General features: G+C 47.2%; 1 long non-coding RNA gene across 2 annotated transcripts in view; it reads left to right on the top strand.

The window, feature by feature from the left end:
- Positions 1 to 6,167: 6,167 nt before the first annotated feature.
- LOC137546944 (uncharacterized) overlaps positions 6,168 to 15,460 on the top strand; it is a 108,932-nt gene continuing 99,639 nt past the window's right edge. Inside the window, exon 1 of one of the 2 annotated variants that reach the window (XR_011026404.1) lies at positions 6,168 to 6,545. This is a non-coding gene — a long non-coding RNA (uncharacterized lncRNA). The remainder of the gene's footprint in view (positions 6,546 to 15,460) is intronic. The other variant, XR_011026405.1, reaches the window with a different exon arrangement.

The following is a 15,460-nucleotide window of genomic DNA, read 5'->3' as shown; positions in this document are numbered from 1 at the left end:
GGCTCTTAGTGATGGCCAGGGTGTGTTTCTTTTGACTAACCTTCCATGTGAAGCCCCACTTCTGTGTATAACCACTCATTACATGTACATCAAATCACCTCCCACTCCACACGCAGTCCCCACGTCCGTATTAAACATTCAGCAACACCTATTTCTCTAGTTGTTTTGCATTAAAGTGTATAAAACAAATATGCATTGATGGAACCTAAGCAGTGTTTTCTACTTTTTAAGAAACAAAGTGTTAAAGTCCCACCTGTCCGCCGGCGCGACTCCTGGCCTCTTCCAGTGACCTCACCGCGAGCTCCTGTTCCTCGCCACACTGGTGTTTCTTTTTGATATCTGTCTGCAGTGAGTGGGCAGGCAATAGAATCCTTTCAGAACATATTCAATCTGAAATCAAGCAGAAGAGAAATCAGGCTGATGGTCGATTTGGTGGCAGATTGACATGTGTATGGGCACATTAAAGTGAACCTTAACCGAGTAGAAGAAAAAAAGTTTAACTTACCTGGGGCTTCCACCAGCCCCCTGCAGAAGTCCTGTGCCCATGTCGATACACACCAATCCTCTGGTACCCTGCAGCCTAAAACTAAACTCAACAGGGCGTGCGCAATTAATTGCATTAAGCAAGATGATGTGCATAAAGTTTTGCCGCAGGATTAGTAGAGCAGAATGCAATACATTACACGCAATGCATTAGTCACTACTAATCATGCAAAAACCTTAGGTATGAAATTCTGCTTAAAGCGAACCCAAACCAAACAATTTTCAATTTAAAATATTTAGTTGCACCACTCTAACACATACAAAGATAAATAAACACTCCTTCAAGCCTATGAGCATTTCAGTGCATGCTTTTCACCCTTCTCTTTTCATAACTAGGGTTATACAGGTGGCAGCCATTAGCAATTCCTCCTTTGCCGGACACCACCTACTCCACCAGTTTGCCGGATTCTGTCCTGGCAATATGAAACGAAGGGAGGGATCCTTCCAATAAATGTAAAATATTTTATATTTGTCATCATGCAGCCTTACTCATCTATTTGGCTGTAGTAGTATCTGAATATCACCTGAAACAAGCATGCAGCTAATCTTGTCAGATCTGACAATGTCAGTAACACCTGATCTGCTGCATGCTTGTTCAAGGTCAATGGCTAAATGTTATAGAGGCAGAGTATCAGGGAAATAAATATGTCAGCCTCCATATCACTCTCACCTCGGGTTTACTTTAAGGCTACTTGCACACTAAGACGTTGCGTTAGGTGCCACGTTAAGGTCGCATATTGTGCACCTAACGCAACGCCTGGTGCTCTTCTATGTGAACGTCAGAGTGAGCCGCGTTGTGCAGCTCACTCTGGCGTCCGTGATGCCGTGATGCGTACTCTTGTGCGCATGCGGCATCATGTGGTCCCGCCGGCCAATCACCTCACAGAGCGGCCGCTCCAGGAAGTAAACACTGCACGTCACAACGTGCAGTGAATATTAATTAGCCATGTGCCTGGCCGCTCTCCGCTCCTCCCCAACGTGACTGCGCATGTGCAGACAGTCTAATGCGGCTTAAGCCGCTCTAACGCCGTAGCATGCTGCACTTTCGGGAGAACGTGCAGCTTTACATGTAACGCAACGTGGGCTGTGTGAACAGTCCACTTGTGTTACATTGCTGTGCGTTGGGGGAGCGTTACAGGCGCACTAACGTGCGCCTGTAACGTCTTACTGTGTAAGCAGCCTAAAGGAGTTGTCCGGCAAAAATAAATAAAATAAGCGCTACTTACCGGGGGCTTCCTCCAGCCCCAACCTCCCAGCACGTCCCTCGCCGCAGCTCTCCCTTCAGCCATTTGCCGGAGCTTCGACCCGGTCCCCGGCGATGATGTCAGAGCGACCTAGAGGTCGCTCTGTACTGCACCTGCGCGATCGGCACTGTCAATCACCGTCACGTGGGCTGGAGCGGACTGCGCAGGGGCTGGAGGAAGCCCCCGGTAAGTAGCGCTGATTTTATTTATTTTTGCCGGACAACTCCTTTAAGGCCTCTTCTCCAGAACTTCAGCCAGGTGGTGAATTCCCCTCCTGTCAGCTGCTACTGTCCACCAGCCGGGTGCAAGCTAAAGCATGGCATATGCAGCAGACAGCCCTGAATAGCAATCGTGGGTGGTAGACAGGATGCTTAAGTACCAGACAAATGAGCAGTTCAGCCATCTGTGGAAAAGAGCCCTGTACTGGCAGCAAGTCACAAAAGCAGGCACTTTGGGCACCTGCATGGTGACAGGACCGTGATCACAAGCGGAAGTGTTACTTGGGGCTTCTGTTGGCCCTCCACAGCCGTCCTGTTCCCACGCCAGGACAAAAAGATACTCTAGTCTTCTGCTGCGGCTCACTTCCAGATTTTGCAATTTTAATGTCGCAAACTACTGTGCCTGCATGGCCCTGGTCGTGCGCGTCCTCACTCCCGCAGATTTTACCGGGAGCTTCCTGCGCAGTACAGTACTGCGCCGGAAGCTCCTGATGAAGACAGCGGGCGCGAGTATGCAGTAGTTTGCGACACTGAAGTCACAAAATTCGAAAGTGAGCCATGGCAGGAGACCAGAGGATCGCTTTATCCCGACGCAGGCACAGGACATCTGCGGGGGGGGCAGTAGAAGCCCCAGGTAAGTTAAATACTTTTTATTTTTTATTTTTACCCTTACAATACTCCTTTAAGCCCAGGGCCTTTTTTGAGAGGCAGACCCATCTACCCTTCAGCATCATGGGAGAAAAGGCGCCTCTTCTTAGGCAACACCCCACTATGCTTTTCATTCTAGCATTCATCAAGATGGGCTTTAATGTCAGCAGATGGTATTTCCTGTCCACAGACTGGACATAACACTGTGCTCTCCAGGGTACCACTGTCACATGTCCTGCAGCCACCACCTTGTGACATTTTTGGGGGGCTGTAGAAACTAGAAATTCTTAACTTTAAAACTGCGTGCTGCAAATAAAATAAGCTACTTCCAAATGCACCCACCCAAAAAATGGAAGTTTATCATTTAATTGTAAAATGCTGCTGCAGCACAAAGCAGTAACACATGAGCAGACATCAACACATTAAGTGTACATACTATAAAAATATACACAATTACAAGGACCGAGGGGAAAGGATAATAATTATGGCACCTTTGCGCTACTGCATTTACAAGTAGTGATGTTGCGAGCAGTTCTGCAAACTGCTCGCTGCAAAGCTATGGGCAGCCTGGCCCCTGTACTACTTCCAGGGCACAATGACCTGCAGTAGTACGTATGCCCTGGGCCGGGGATTCGTTCATTAGTACGCATGCTTGGTGAGCGTCCTAGATTGTGCGCCTGTGGCTGGGCATGCTCTGCGCATGAGCGTGGCATCACGAAGCGTACCTGGCAACAGGTGCACAATCAAGGCCAGGGCATGCGTACTAATGAACGTACTTTTACTCACAGTAATGACTTCCATTCTGTGCCTCCATCCTGCCATTCCCGCTACCAGCCACAAGGGGGTGCTCCGGGTATGATTACTGCTCGGAAAGCCGATCTCTTTCACTTCTGGTTAGTGGAGGTACGGGGCTGGAGTAGCTTCTATCCAGTCTACTGCCGAATCTGCGAGAAGTAGATCCTTGAGGTGACTATGATGTCTGACTATGACGTCATGTCATGGGCGTGTCACCGCTGGGTACAGCGCAAGCAGTGACAGGTGACCGCATGCAGGGCCGCTCTTAGAAATTTTGGGGCCCCTCACACATCATCAGGCCTGGGGCCCCCTTCCCTGGGCCCACCCACTGGTTGCTGTGCCCACCCACTAGCCACCCCACCCCCGTGCATGAAGTGCGCTGCGCGAAAAAATGTTCATGGCTCAGACACTAAAGAAAGCGGCATGCACAGCAAGATGCGGGGGGACAGTGGGCGTGGCCATGGCATGTTGAGGGTGGAGTCAAATACTAGCAAAATACAGGTAGTCTCCAGTTAACAAATGAGACAGGGACTTGTAGGACCGTTATTATACTTTATCCATTCTCTTTTGTTCCCCTCTTTTCTTCCTGTGCCTCTTTTGTCAGTGCTGGAATGCAGTGTGCTGGTTAGTGAGCCACAGGCCCGCAGCCAGCATATGCGGCCCTTCCAGCGCTTGGGGGGGCCCAGGGCCCCCAGAAGCCCTGGGCCCCTCACTGCAGTGTCAGTTGTTCCCCCCTGATGGCTGCCCTGACCGCATGCAACTACACGTGACCACAACACAAATACCTTACCAATACCTTACCATGGAAGTGTATAGCTTTGGCCTATCATTAGTACCAGGGCTGTGGAGTCGGTCCAAAAATCCACCGACTCCGACTCCTCAGTTTAGGATTCCACCGACTCCGACTCCGACTCCACGACTCCTCTAATTTGCATATTACAATTTTGTTGATTAAAAGTATGTAACATGAAATTCGTCTCTTAACTGCCAACGCTTAGGAATTTTACAAGACAACTGAAGTGAGAAGGATATGTAGACTAATATATTTATTCCCTTTAGACTAAAACTAGTCCTTGGTAAGAGTGCTTGTAAAAGGTACAAACCGGAACAAAGAACATCTATCAGGCCCTAGGCAATGTAAGTGTGGGTACATGTAAGAATGATGTGCAGGTACTCTGCAGGGGAATGAGGAGATTGTAAACAGACAACACCTCTGTGTTCAATGTGCACAGCATTCTCAGTGGATTCCCTGCAGCTCTGTGGGGAGTGCATATGTAGAGTATAGTACTACTGTGTAACAAAGTAAACCTGAGACAGATGAAATTAAAGTTTTATACATACCTGGGGCTTCCTCCAGCCGCCTTCAGGATAATCAGTCCCTCGTTGTCCTCCTCCACCACCTGGATCTTCTGCTATGAGTCCAGGTACTTGAGCCAGTCAGGCGTAGTGCGCATGCACACACTCCGCCGCCAGGAGCATAATACACCTGTGCAGCACTATTGCGCAGGTGCAGAATGTTCCTGGCTGTGGGAGCGGCATGCGCCGGACAGCGCTGACTGGCTGAATTACCAGGACTTATAGCAGAAGATCCGGGTGGTGGAGGACAGCGAGGGACTGATTAGCCTGAAGGGGGCTGGAGGAAGCCCCAGGTATGTATAAAACTTTACTTTTCATCCGTCTCAGTTACCCTTTAATTTGTAGTCACCAAACCAAATTTTAATAACATATCACATTATTTGATTTCATCAGCAAAGGGAGTGCATACATTTGCATAAATCAGAATCGACGCAGAATTATTTCCATCTCGTTGACCATCTCTATTTGTGACACGGCTACACATCAGGCTTTATTCTTACAGCATAGATGTTATTTAGTATATATAAGAGATTCCTGTGTACACATCATATATACAGTCACAATCAGATATGTATATCTGACCTTAAAGATACAGGGACTGCTTTATTGAAGCAGCACAAGTAACTAATTTTGATTGGTTTATTTCATTTTTGTGGACAAAGCACAGCTATTACTGTATATATACTGTATATATACTGTATATATACATTATTTTTAATGACTATTATCTGAGAAATAGAACATTTTATCATATTTTCTATTTTAATTACAGTTACAAATTCATTAGGAGTCGGAGTCGGTGCATTTTTTCCCGACTCCGACTCCAGGCACCCGAAATTGCCCGACTCCACGACTCCGACTCCACAGCCCTGATTAGTACCCCAGTATGTGCAGAAACTGCGCGCTGCAAATGAACTCCGCTACTTCCAAATGCACCAAAAAATGGCAGCTTATAATTTAATTGTAAAATGCAGCTGCAGCACAAAGCAGCAGCACGTGAGCAACATCAGCACATTCACTGCAAACACTATTAAATATATATATATATACAATGTATAGGCCAGAGGGTAAAGGATATTCAGGACACTTTTGCGTTGCTGCATTTACAAGATAGGTGTGGGACTGAGCTCTGGCTGTCTGTGCAGGGGTCATATGGTGGCCTATACTGGGGAGGGAGTGAATACATCCCGCTGCCTATACTGGGAGGGCGAGATTAGGGACCTGGGATAAATGTAACCCAAAACCTGCCCCGGTCAGAACTAGGTTCATTTTTACTCACAGAAATCTCCTTCAATGTTTTGTCTCCATCCTGCTATTGCCGCTACAGCCACAAGGGGGAGCTCCGGGTGTGATCAGTGTTCAGACAGCCGCTCTCTCCTTCTAGCTGCCAGCCACAAGGGGGAGCTCCGGGTGTGATCAGTGTTCAGACCCGCTCTCTCCTTCTAGCTGCCAGCCACAAGGGGGAGCTCCGGGTGTGATCAGACAGCCGCTCTCTCCTTCTAGTTAGTGGAATCGACGTATAGGGCTGAGGTAGCTGCCGTCTTAGCAACACGGACGTCAGTCCTCTCTGCTACCGCCGCCGGCCGAGTGTGCGAGCTCGAGCTCTCTGCAACCGGCGCCGAGTCTGCGAGGAGCGGATCCTCGGGGAAGGTATGATGTCTGACGTCATACTGGGCATGTCACCGCTGAGGGCGGTGCATGCAGGCACACGTGACCAGAGCCCATTTACCTTACCATGCAGGTATATAGCTTTGGCCTATCATTAGTGCCCCAGTAGCTGCTGTGCACTATCGTTATTATTGGGGAAAACAGAGCATGATGGAGGATGGATGTGAAACATTTATAGATAAGGAAGGAAGAAGCAGCCTGTGTGCTGCTGTACGTGTAGAGTATGTAGTAATGTCTGCCTATTGACTGTTCACATGCAAGGAGGCAGAGCCCTGGAATTGTGTACTGTATATGCATAATATGATTAGTGATGTATTAATATTTCTTGGGCAGGGGCGTAGCAATAGGGGTTGCAGAGGTAGCGACCGCATCTGGGCCCTTGGGCCAGAGGGGCCCCGAAGGGCCCTCCCTCAACTACAGTATTAGCTCTCTATTGGTCCTGTGCTCATAATAATCACTTCTATAGATACTTTGAATAGTGGTAATCCTTAACAAACTGTTTCCCATCCTTTTCTTGCACCTCTGACACTGTAGTTGCCATTGGCAGGTTTTGGTGCATCGTATCAATTGGTATGTATAGAGTGCTTGGGGGGGGGGGGGGGGCCCATTGTAAAACTTGCATTGGGGCCCACTGCTCCTTAGCTACGCCACTGTTCTTGGGGTTTGGTGTGTGTGGAGGTGGAGCTGACTGCAGGTGGCCATACATCTGTCAACTTGGCGGACAATCGACCATCCAATTTTGTTAATTATGTTTGAATTGGATAAAATCGGTGCCGCCAAGTGCATGACCAATCAACAGTACGACCAAATTGAGGCTGAAATTGGTTGAATGTATTGATTAGGCATGCAGGGAAATCTCGGGTCAACGTGGTTGATTCAGCAGTGTTCTCCCCAGGCTCTTTTAGCCGGGTGCTCCACCCGGCTAGTTTTGGTGAGCACCCAGCTATCATCGGCTCACCTCTTCCTATGCTATAAGCAGAGTTGTGCAAAGAAGCACCAGCCCAGCATTCTCTCATATTGCCCCACCCGGCTACTTTTTCATGCCACCCAGCTACTATTTCATGCCACCCGGATGGAAAAACATTCTAGGGAGAACACTGTTCAGTGTGTGGCGGTAACAGAATGCGATAAACATGAATGACAAATGTGACAGAGACCCCCTGGCTGCTGTCCCTCCAAATGTTTTATGTACCCCCTGGTGCTCATACTTTACCTGTCCCCTCAGTGTCTGCACTGTACTTCCACAGATGTGCCCCACATGATTACCGGCATATAGACATGGGGTGTGTGTCAGACACGTGCTAGACGCCGGGTAGTCATATGGCGCGCCAATGCAGGAATTCAGTGCTGACACTCGGAAGTATAAATGCACGGGGTAGGGGGGGGGTCACATAAAACATTTGGTGGGGTGGCGAGGCAATGTCACAAGGCCATTTTCTAAAAGATTTCATGCTGAAATCGATCAAGAATTGGCCTTTGGTGTATGGGAAGCCAACAGATCTCTATCTGATTATATTGGATCAGATAGAGATCTGTCTCTTGGTGGAATTTGCCCATCATTCCTAGATGTTTTGTGAGTGCTGGAGTGAAGGCAGGGACTTAAAGGGAACCAGAGACGAACAGCATTGAAAAAATGAAAAAGCTTTTATACGTACCTGGGGCTTCCTCCAGCCCCATAAGCCTGGATCGCTCCAACGCCGCCGTCCTATGCTGCCTCTATCGCCGCTACCGGGACGCGGCCAATTGTACGCAAGAGCAGGGACTCCCTCCATATCCTTACGCATGTGCCTGCGTAGTATGGAGGCGCATGCGTAAGGATATGGAGAGAGTCCCTGCTCTTGCGTACAATTGGCCGCGTCCGCCGGTAGTGACGCACTGCGCTTGCGTTGACTGGCCGAAAGTACGGGACCTGGTACCGGCGGATAGGGGCAGCGGAGGACGGCGGCATGGGAGCGATCCAGGCTTATGGGGCTGGAGGAAGCCCCAGGTATGTATAAAAGCTTTTTTGCAACGTCTCTGGTTCTCTTTAAAGGAGTCATCAGGGGAAAAATAGTAAAAGAAGTGGTACTTACCGGGGGCTTCCTCCAGCTCCAAGCTCCCAAGACGTCCCTCGCCGCAGCTCTGCCCGCAGCCGTTCGCCGCAGGTCCGTCCCGGTCCCCGGCTATGACGTCAGAGCGAACTCCAGGTCGCTCTGTACTGCGCCTGCGTGAGCGACGCTGTCGATCACCGCCACGTGGGCCGGAGCGGACTGCGAACGCGCAGTACTACTACGCCTGCGCAGTCCGCTCCCGCCCACGTGGCGGTGATCGACAGCGCCGCTCGCGCAGGCGCAGTACAGAGCGACCTGGAGGTCGCTCTGACTTCATCGCCGGGGACCGGGACGGACCTGCGGCGAATGGCTGCGGGCAGAGCTGCGGCGAGGGACGTCCTGGGAGCTTGGAGCTGGAGGAAGCCCCCGGTAAGTACCACTTCTTTTACTATTTTTCCCCTGATGACTCCTTTAAGCGGTGGAGGAAGGATTGTTTTGCTGCAGATTTTAACATTTTTCAGAAACCGCCCTGCATTGGTCAAGTAAATAAACCGTTTCCACTTTGATGCTATATTATTATTGGAGTCAGAACCACACTAAATATTTCACACTCAAGAATCCAATGTGCACTGCATATAATGCTTGGTACACATCATAATTTCCTTTCAGATAGATGGGTCAAATCAACTATTTCTGACAGGTAAAATCGATTTTTCGATCATGTCTCTACAAAATTGATTACAAAAAAGAACGATCGGACCTGTCAGAAACAATCGATTTGACTGGTCTGTCTGACGGGAAATGGTGTGTATCAAGCATAAAATATTGTAATTTCCATTACCAGCCACAAGGGTGTAATTTAACCGGTTCAGCGCCGCAGTGCCGAAAATCTCATGCATCCGAGCAACGTTCACCTCCCATTCATTCGCCTATAACTTTATTGCTACTTATCACAATGAATTGATCTATATCTTGTTTTTTCCGCCACTAATTAGGCTTTCTTTGGGTACTACATTTTGCTAAGAATTATTTTTTTTCTAAATCCATTTTAACAGGAAGATTAAGAAAGAAATGAAAAAAATTCATTATTTCTCAGTTTTTGGCCATTATAGTTTGAAATTAATATACGCTACCGTAATTAAAACCCATGTATTTTATTTGCCCATCTGTCCCGTTAATGACACCATTTAAACGATGTCCCTATCACAATTTATGGTGCCGATATTTCATTTAGAAATAAAGGTGCATTTTTTCAATTTGTGTCCATCACTATTTATAAGCTTATAATTTTAAATAATATAATAACATACTCTCTTGACATGTATATTTAAAAAGTTTAGACCCTTGGGTAACTATTTATGTTGTTTTTTTTTTTTTTTAATTGTATTTTTTTTTTTTTTTTTAATAAAAAATGTATGTGGGTAATTTTTGGTGTGGGACATTTCAACCTGGAATAAACCTCTCACAGATTTTGAAAACCTTATCATCAATGTATCTACCCCCAGACATCTGATATCTCTACTCTACAAAATCCTACTGTCGAAGCCAGGGGCGCCCAAATTAAGATTTCAGGTCCAATGGGAATCAGATCTTGGGATAACCATTGAAGACAGACAATGGGAAAAAATCTTTCTACTAAACCACAAGGGATCCCTTAACGTAAACACCCAAGAACTGGGATACAAGATCCTCACTCGGTGGTTCAGAACACCCCTAAATCTGCATAAAATATTCCCCTCAGTCCCGGATAGCTGTTGGCGGTGTGGCTCAGATACCGGCACCATCCTTCATATCTTTTGGTCATGTCCAATGATTATACCCTCATAGCTTAATGGAACAAATTCTCTGTGAAAAGATTGACTTTACACCCAGTGTCTTTTTACTCCATGACACCCAGGGCTTGGCAAAGTCATACAAAAAATCTCTTACAGTACATTTAATAAACGCGGCAAGAGCCTTAATCCCACTCAACTGGAAATCCACAACACCACCCTCTCCCAAAGCCTGGGTGAGACGAGTGGAGGCAATTGAGGTCATGGAACGTAATATACTACTTTCCCAAGACAGATCTGAGCAATGTACTCTTACCTGGTCAACCTGGGGGGACTTTCAGCAATCCCAGGAATATAAGGATATTATACAATCATAAAAGTCGCAACTTATGCATACCTTGAACTCTTATTCCTCCCCTTCCTCCCCTTTCTCATCCTTTACTCTACCTTGCTCTTTCCCACCTTCTCCTACTTACTACCCTGGATGCCACCGGGGGATAAGCGTCGGATTTTCTCTCCCTCTTTTTCCGACATAGTGAAAGCGTTACTGCCTACTTCAAGAGTGCTAGATAGTCTGCATTACAGTACTCTACAACAAGGATGTATCTAGGAAGTTAATACGAAGTATTTTTCTGCTATCCTCTGCTTAGAGTACATAGTTTTCACCTATCATTGAATCAAGCGTATCTTTTTCTGTATTTTTCTGTACTGAGCATGTACCACTATAGCTTTAATCAAAATGTTTGATATTGTTCAAATTTATTTTCTTGCTCAATAAAATCTTAATTGAGAAAAAAAAAAAATGTTTGGTGTGGGAGGGAAACTGCTTATTTTACATGTAAAATAAGCAAATTCTTTAATTAAAAATGTATGTGGGTGCAGTTTACTATTTGGCCACAGTGAGAAAAGTCCTGGATGCGAACGATTTCGCATCCAGGAACCAAAATTCAGAGGTGTTGTTTCCTGGGGGCAGAAATACCACGCTCTCTGGAGAGAAAGCGTCGGTATTTCTGCGGGGAAGTTAGATCGGTGAATGGGAATTATATTCCCATTCACTGATCGGGGGGCTAGCGGCGGGTGCGCGCACGAGCCCGATCGCGCGCACCACGCATTAAAAGCAGCAGTGCCTTTCTGGACGAGAAAGCTCGTCCAGAAAGGCCGAACTGGTTAACGTGTACTTGTAGGGAATAAGAAGTGCCCCTACCAGATACTTACCTTGGTAAGGGTAAGCCTCTGGATTCTCCGTCCTCCACTGAGCCGTTCCAGCGCTGAGATCCCTGCAAAACCACTTGTGGACTGTTTGCGCATTGCACAGGAGCACCAGCCAGGCTCCAGCGGAAAAAAGCTAAGCACAGTCGGTTCTGTGCTACTGCGCAGGTGACGCGTGGCCACGCTTCAGGTCTCATCACTGGACTGGCCTGGCTGATGAAGATGAGGATGTTTCTAGAGAATCCAGAGGCTTCCCCCTCCCGTAGATCCGAAATAGGTTGTAGCAAACATTATAGGTTTGCTTTTAGGCTGGTTTTACACTTGAAAAGTGTTTGCGGTGTGATGCGCACAAAATGCCTAACCTGTAACGATTGCTGTTTTCACCGTGGATTAGGCGGTGAGTATTTGGTAACGCCTGGGGGAGGAGCTGGGCTTCCTTCTTTGCATGCGAAGGGATTAGTTCCCCATCAGGTCCGCCGGTCCCTGCCTCTCTCTGATTGGCCGATCTAGAGCAATGCTGATTGGTGGGCTGGGTAATGTTATACTATTTAAACTGTGATGTATTACATGTTGGTGTGATGACTTTGCTTCTTGGCTTGAAAAAGGGCTATACGCCCGAAACAGCGGAGCTGTCGCTGACAGATACTTGACATCATGCTTTTTAACCAATAAAAGAGCTATTTCCTACTGAAGACGGTGCTGACTCGTTTTGGACCTTGACTATTGATTTGGTCTGATGTGCACAGACCATAGGAGTCATAGCACGTTTGAACTATATCTCTCCCATTGGTGCTTGCTTTACACTGTGGTTCTAACCTGTAACCCTGCAGCAGAGTGCTCCGACAGGGTCATATGTATAGCGCCTTCCCCTCGCACGCCCGTCGCCCTGTGACGTACTCTGCTGGACAGGAAGTACGTCACTGGGATTCTCTTGTTTCCCTGTCGTATTCCAGTCATTCTGCGCATCCACATCGTCGACATTGCCCATTGACTTAATTGCTTCCACTGCCGCTGCGTAACTCTGTAATGTGCTGTTGACCCTGCGGTGGCTCGACGGTGGATCGGGCACTTCCTTCGCAAGCCAACATGGTAAGTGTGCTACTAGGCCCCATTTCCTTGCATTGCCCTTGTGTTACGATGCGGTTTGCACCTGCGCAGTAGAGTGGACCCGATGGGGCTCGACTATTTCTGCTAGAGCCAGAAGGGGAAGATGGTACTGTACATATGGAGAAAGACACTGTGCACCTGTATCATAAACAGTCCCAAAGATTTATTCCATTCCTCTGACAAATATGATCAGCCTTGACATGCATCAAAGAAAGGTGCCAAACCTGTATGTGTCGAAGCTGTGGCGGTGTAGAAGGGAGAGGTGACCAGGGGAAGATTCGGACGGCACGAAGGTCGGGGGTGAGTGGGCGGGATTCCGCCGTGATACGGAAAGAGACTAGATATGTATTTCGTATCTTAGTGACGCTGTGCAGCGTAAGCTAGAAGGGGCGGGACGCCCAAATCAAAGTGTGCTGTGTCCGTGTCTTCTATCAAAAAAATATTGCAACATACAAATACGTACAACGAAAGAAAAGGAAAACCAAAATAAAATGTGTTAATAACCCATTCATCTTTGTGCATAATCAGGAGACGTATCTCCGTGCTCTGTGCAGGTTGGCATCTGTTTACACCATCAGCCTATGTATATAGCATCATGATCTCCCCAGGCTCTTTTAGCCGGGTGCTCCACCCGGCTAGTTTTGGTGACCACCCGGCTGTCATCGGCTCACCTCCTCCTATGCTGTAAGCATAATTGCTCATAGAAGCACAGGCCCTGCATTTTCTCCTTTCGCCCCACCCGGCTACTTTTTCATGCCACCCGGCTACTATTTCATGCAACCCAGCTGGAAAAAAATTCTGGGGAGAACACTGTGATTGTATGAAAATCAGTATTATAATAAGCCTGCTTAATCAAGGATTTGACCGGTTGGACATCAACATCCAGGGGTGGCGAGGCGGCAACACGAAGCCGATTTTTGAGAGATTTCATGTTGAAATTGATCAGGAATCGGCCTGTGGTGTATGGACAGGCAACAGATATCTCTCTGATCTGAGATCTGTCTCTTGGTTGAATCTGCCCATACATTGCTAGATGTATGGGCCAGGGCTGTGGAGTCGGAGCAATTTTCGGGCACCTGGAGTCAGTCGGTTGTTTCATGAACTGAGGAGCTGGAGTTGAATGATTTTTCTACCCACTCCATGTTTCGGACTGGGCTGTGGAGTCAGAGTCGAGGAGTTGGAGCTATTTTGGTACCTGGAGTCGGAGGGTTTCATAAACTGAGTTGTAGTCGGATGATTTTTTTTACAGACTCCACAGCCCTGGTATGGGCATCTTTAGGGAGGGCAAGATTAAAGGCAAGTCGACAAAGGCACTAGCCTGGTGATGGCAGGGGGCCCGCATGATGTGGGGATATGAGGGTTTTATTTTTTTCTGAATTACAGTATACATTTCACTTGCCTGTTTTTAGTTGAATTTTGTAAATAGAGCTTGAAAATGGCTTTGTGTTTCTGCATTTCAGGCCATAAAGCAATAAAATGTGAATATTTTGAATTTTGTTTTAATCAAATTCATGCAGGACACAGAGATGTTTCATTTGTACAGAAGTAATAAGACAAAGCTTGTGGCTGGTTGCTATTTCAGAGTGCTAACATCATAAGCAAACTGAAAAAATCTTTGGGTCACCCTAGCATACCTGCAAAAAAAAAAAAAAAACACTGTCTCCAACTGTAATTAATAAAAAAAACAGGACTATTCTGCAAATACGCATTAAAGCAGACCTTCAGCATAACTTAAAGGGCCCTGTCTTGTCACGCTGTCTGGTTACATGACGAGAGAGGGTGCTCTAATAATAGAGGCAGGGACACCTGAAGAAGGTAGATCACTATTCTGCTTTGGGGGAGGGGTTACATCTGGCTACTTATTCTGGATGGCGCCTTTGGCCACCTACACTGAGTGCACCTACTTCTGGCTACCTAGTTCTTCTTTCTACCTTTATGGGGGGAGGCTACCTATACTGGGTTGCCCTTCGCTCTACCAATACTGAGGGGGCTACCTATACTGTGGGGCTACCTCTGGCTACCAATAATAAGAGATACATCCTAATACTGGGGTCCCTTCTGACTATCTATACCGGGGGGCTACCTATACAGGAGAGCTACTTCTGGCTACCTGTACTGTTAAGGAGGGGGCTGCTTGTGGCTATCTAGACTGGGAGATGCTGCATAAATTTGGGGGATTACTTCGCACTTCCTATACACTGTAGAGGGTCTACGTGAAAAGGGCGCCGGTAAAAAAGGGCGCCTGGTGGAGCCCATGTATACCAACTTCGGCTACAAAAAAGGCGCTTGGTGTAGCCCATATAAACTTCGGCTAGAAAAAAAACTCCGGGATGTGTTAATTACTATTCCCCCTCCATGCCGCCATGGATAGTGGGGGAATGAAATAATTCGGCTTACAGTGCTAGTAGCCCATATAATAACTTCGGCTACAAAAATACTCCGGGATGTGTTAATTACTATTCCCCCTCCAGGCCGCCATGGATAGTGGGGGAATGAAATAATTCGGCTTCCAGCACTTGTAGCCCATATAAAAACTTCGGCTAGAAAAAAAGGCAATAATCAGAATCAGAATCATTTTATTTCGCCAAGCATGACTGGGTCACGCCCGGAATTGGATTTGGCACAATGGAGCGGTACATAGAGAGAAAGGCAGGAAAATTGTCAGAATAACAGTAAAACATACACAAATCAGAATAACAGTAAAACATACGCAAATATACAAACAGCATCAGATATACATATAGCTCTGAATACATCTTTCAGAACCGCACTGCTGAAGACTACCGCTCCTATGCAGGTGTTAGGGCGCTGATAGAGGGTGGTAGAATGTTAAGGGAGTTCAGGAGGCTGACTGCCATAGGGAAGAAAGA

This window comes from Hyperolius riggenbachi, chromosome 2, assembly GCF_040937935.1.
Source record: "Hyperolius riggenbachi isolate aHypRig1 chromosome 2, aHypRig1.pri, whole genome shotgun sequence".
Taxonomy (NCBI): Eukaryota; Metazoa; Chordata; class Amphibia; order Anura; family Hyperoliidae; genus Hyperolius; species Hyperolius riggenbachi.
The sequence above is the reverse complement of the archived record's forward strand: the minus strand, read 5'-3'. Positions and strand labels throughout refer to the sequence as shown.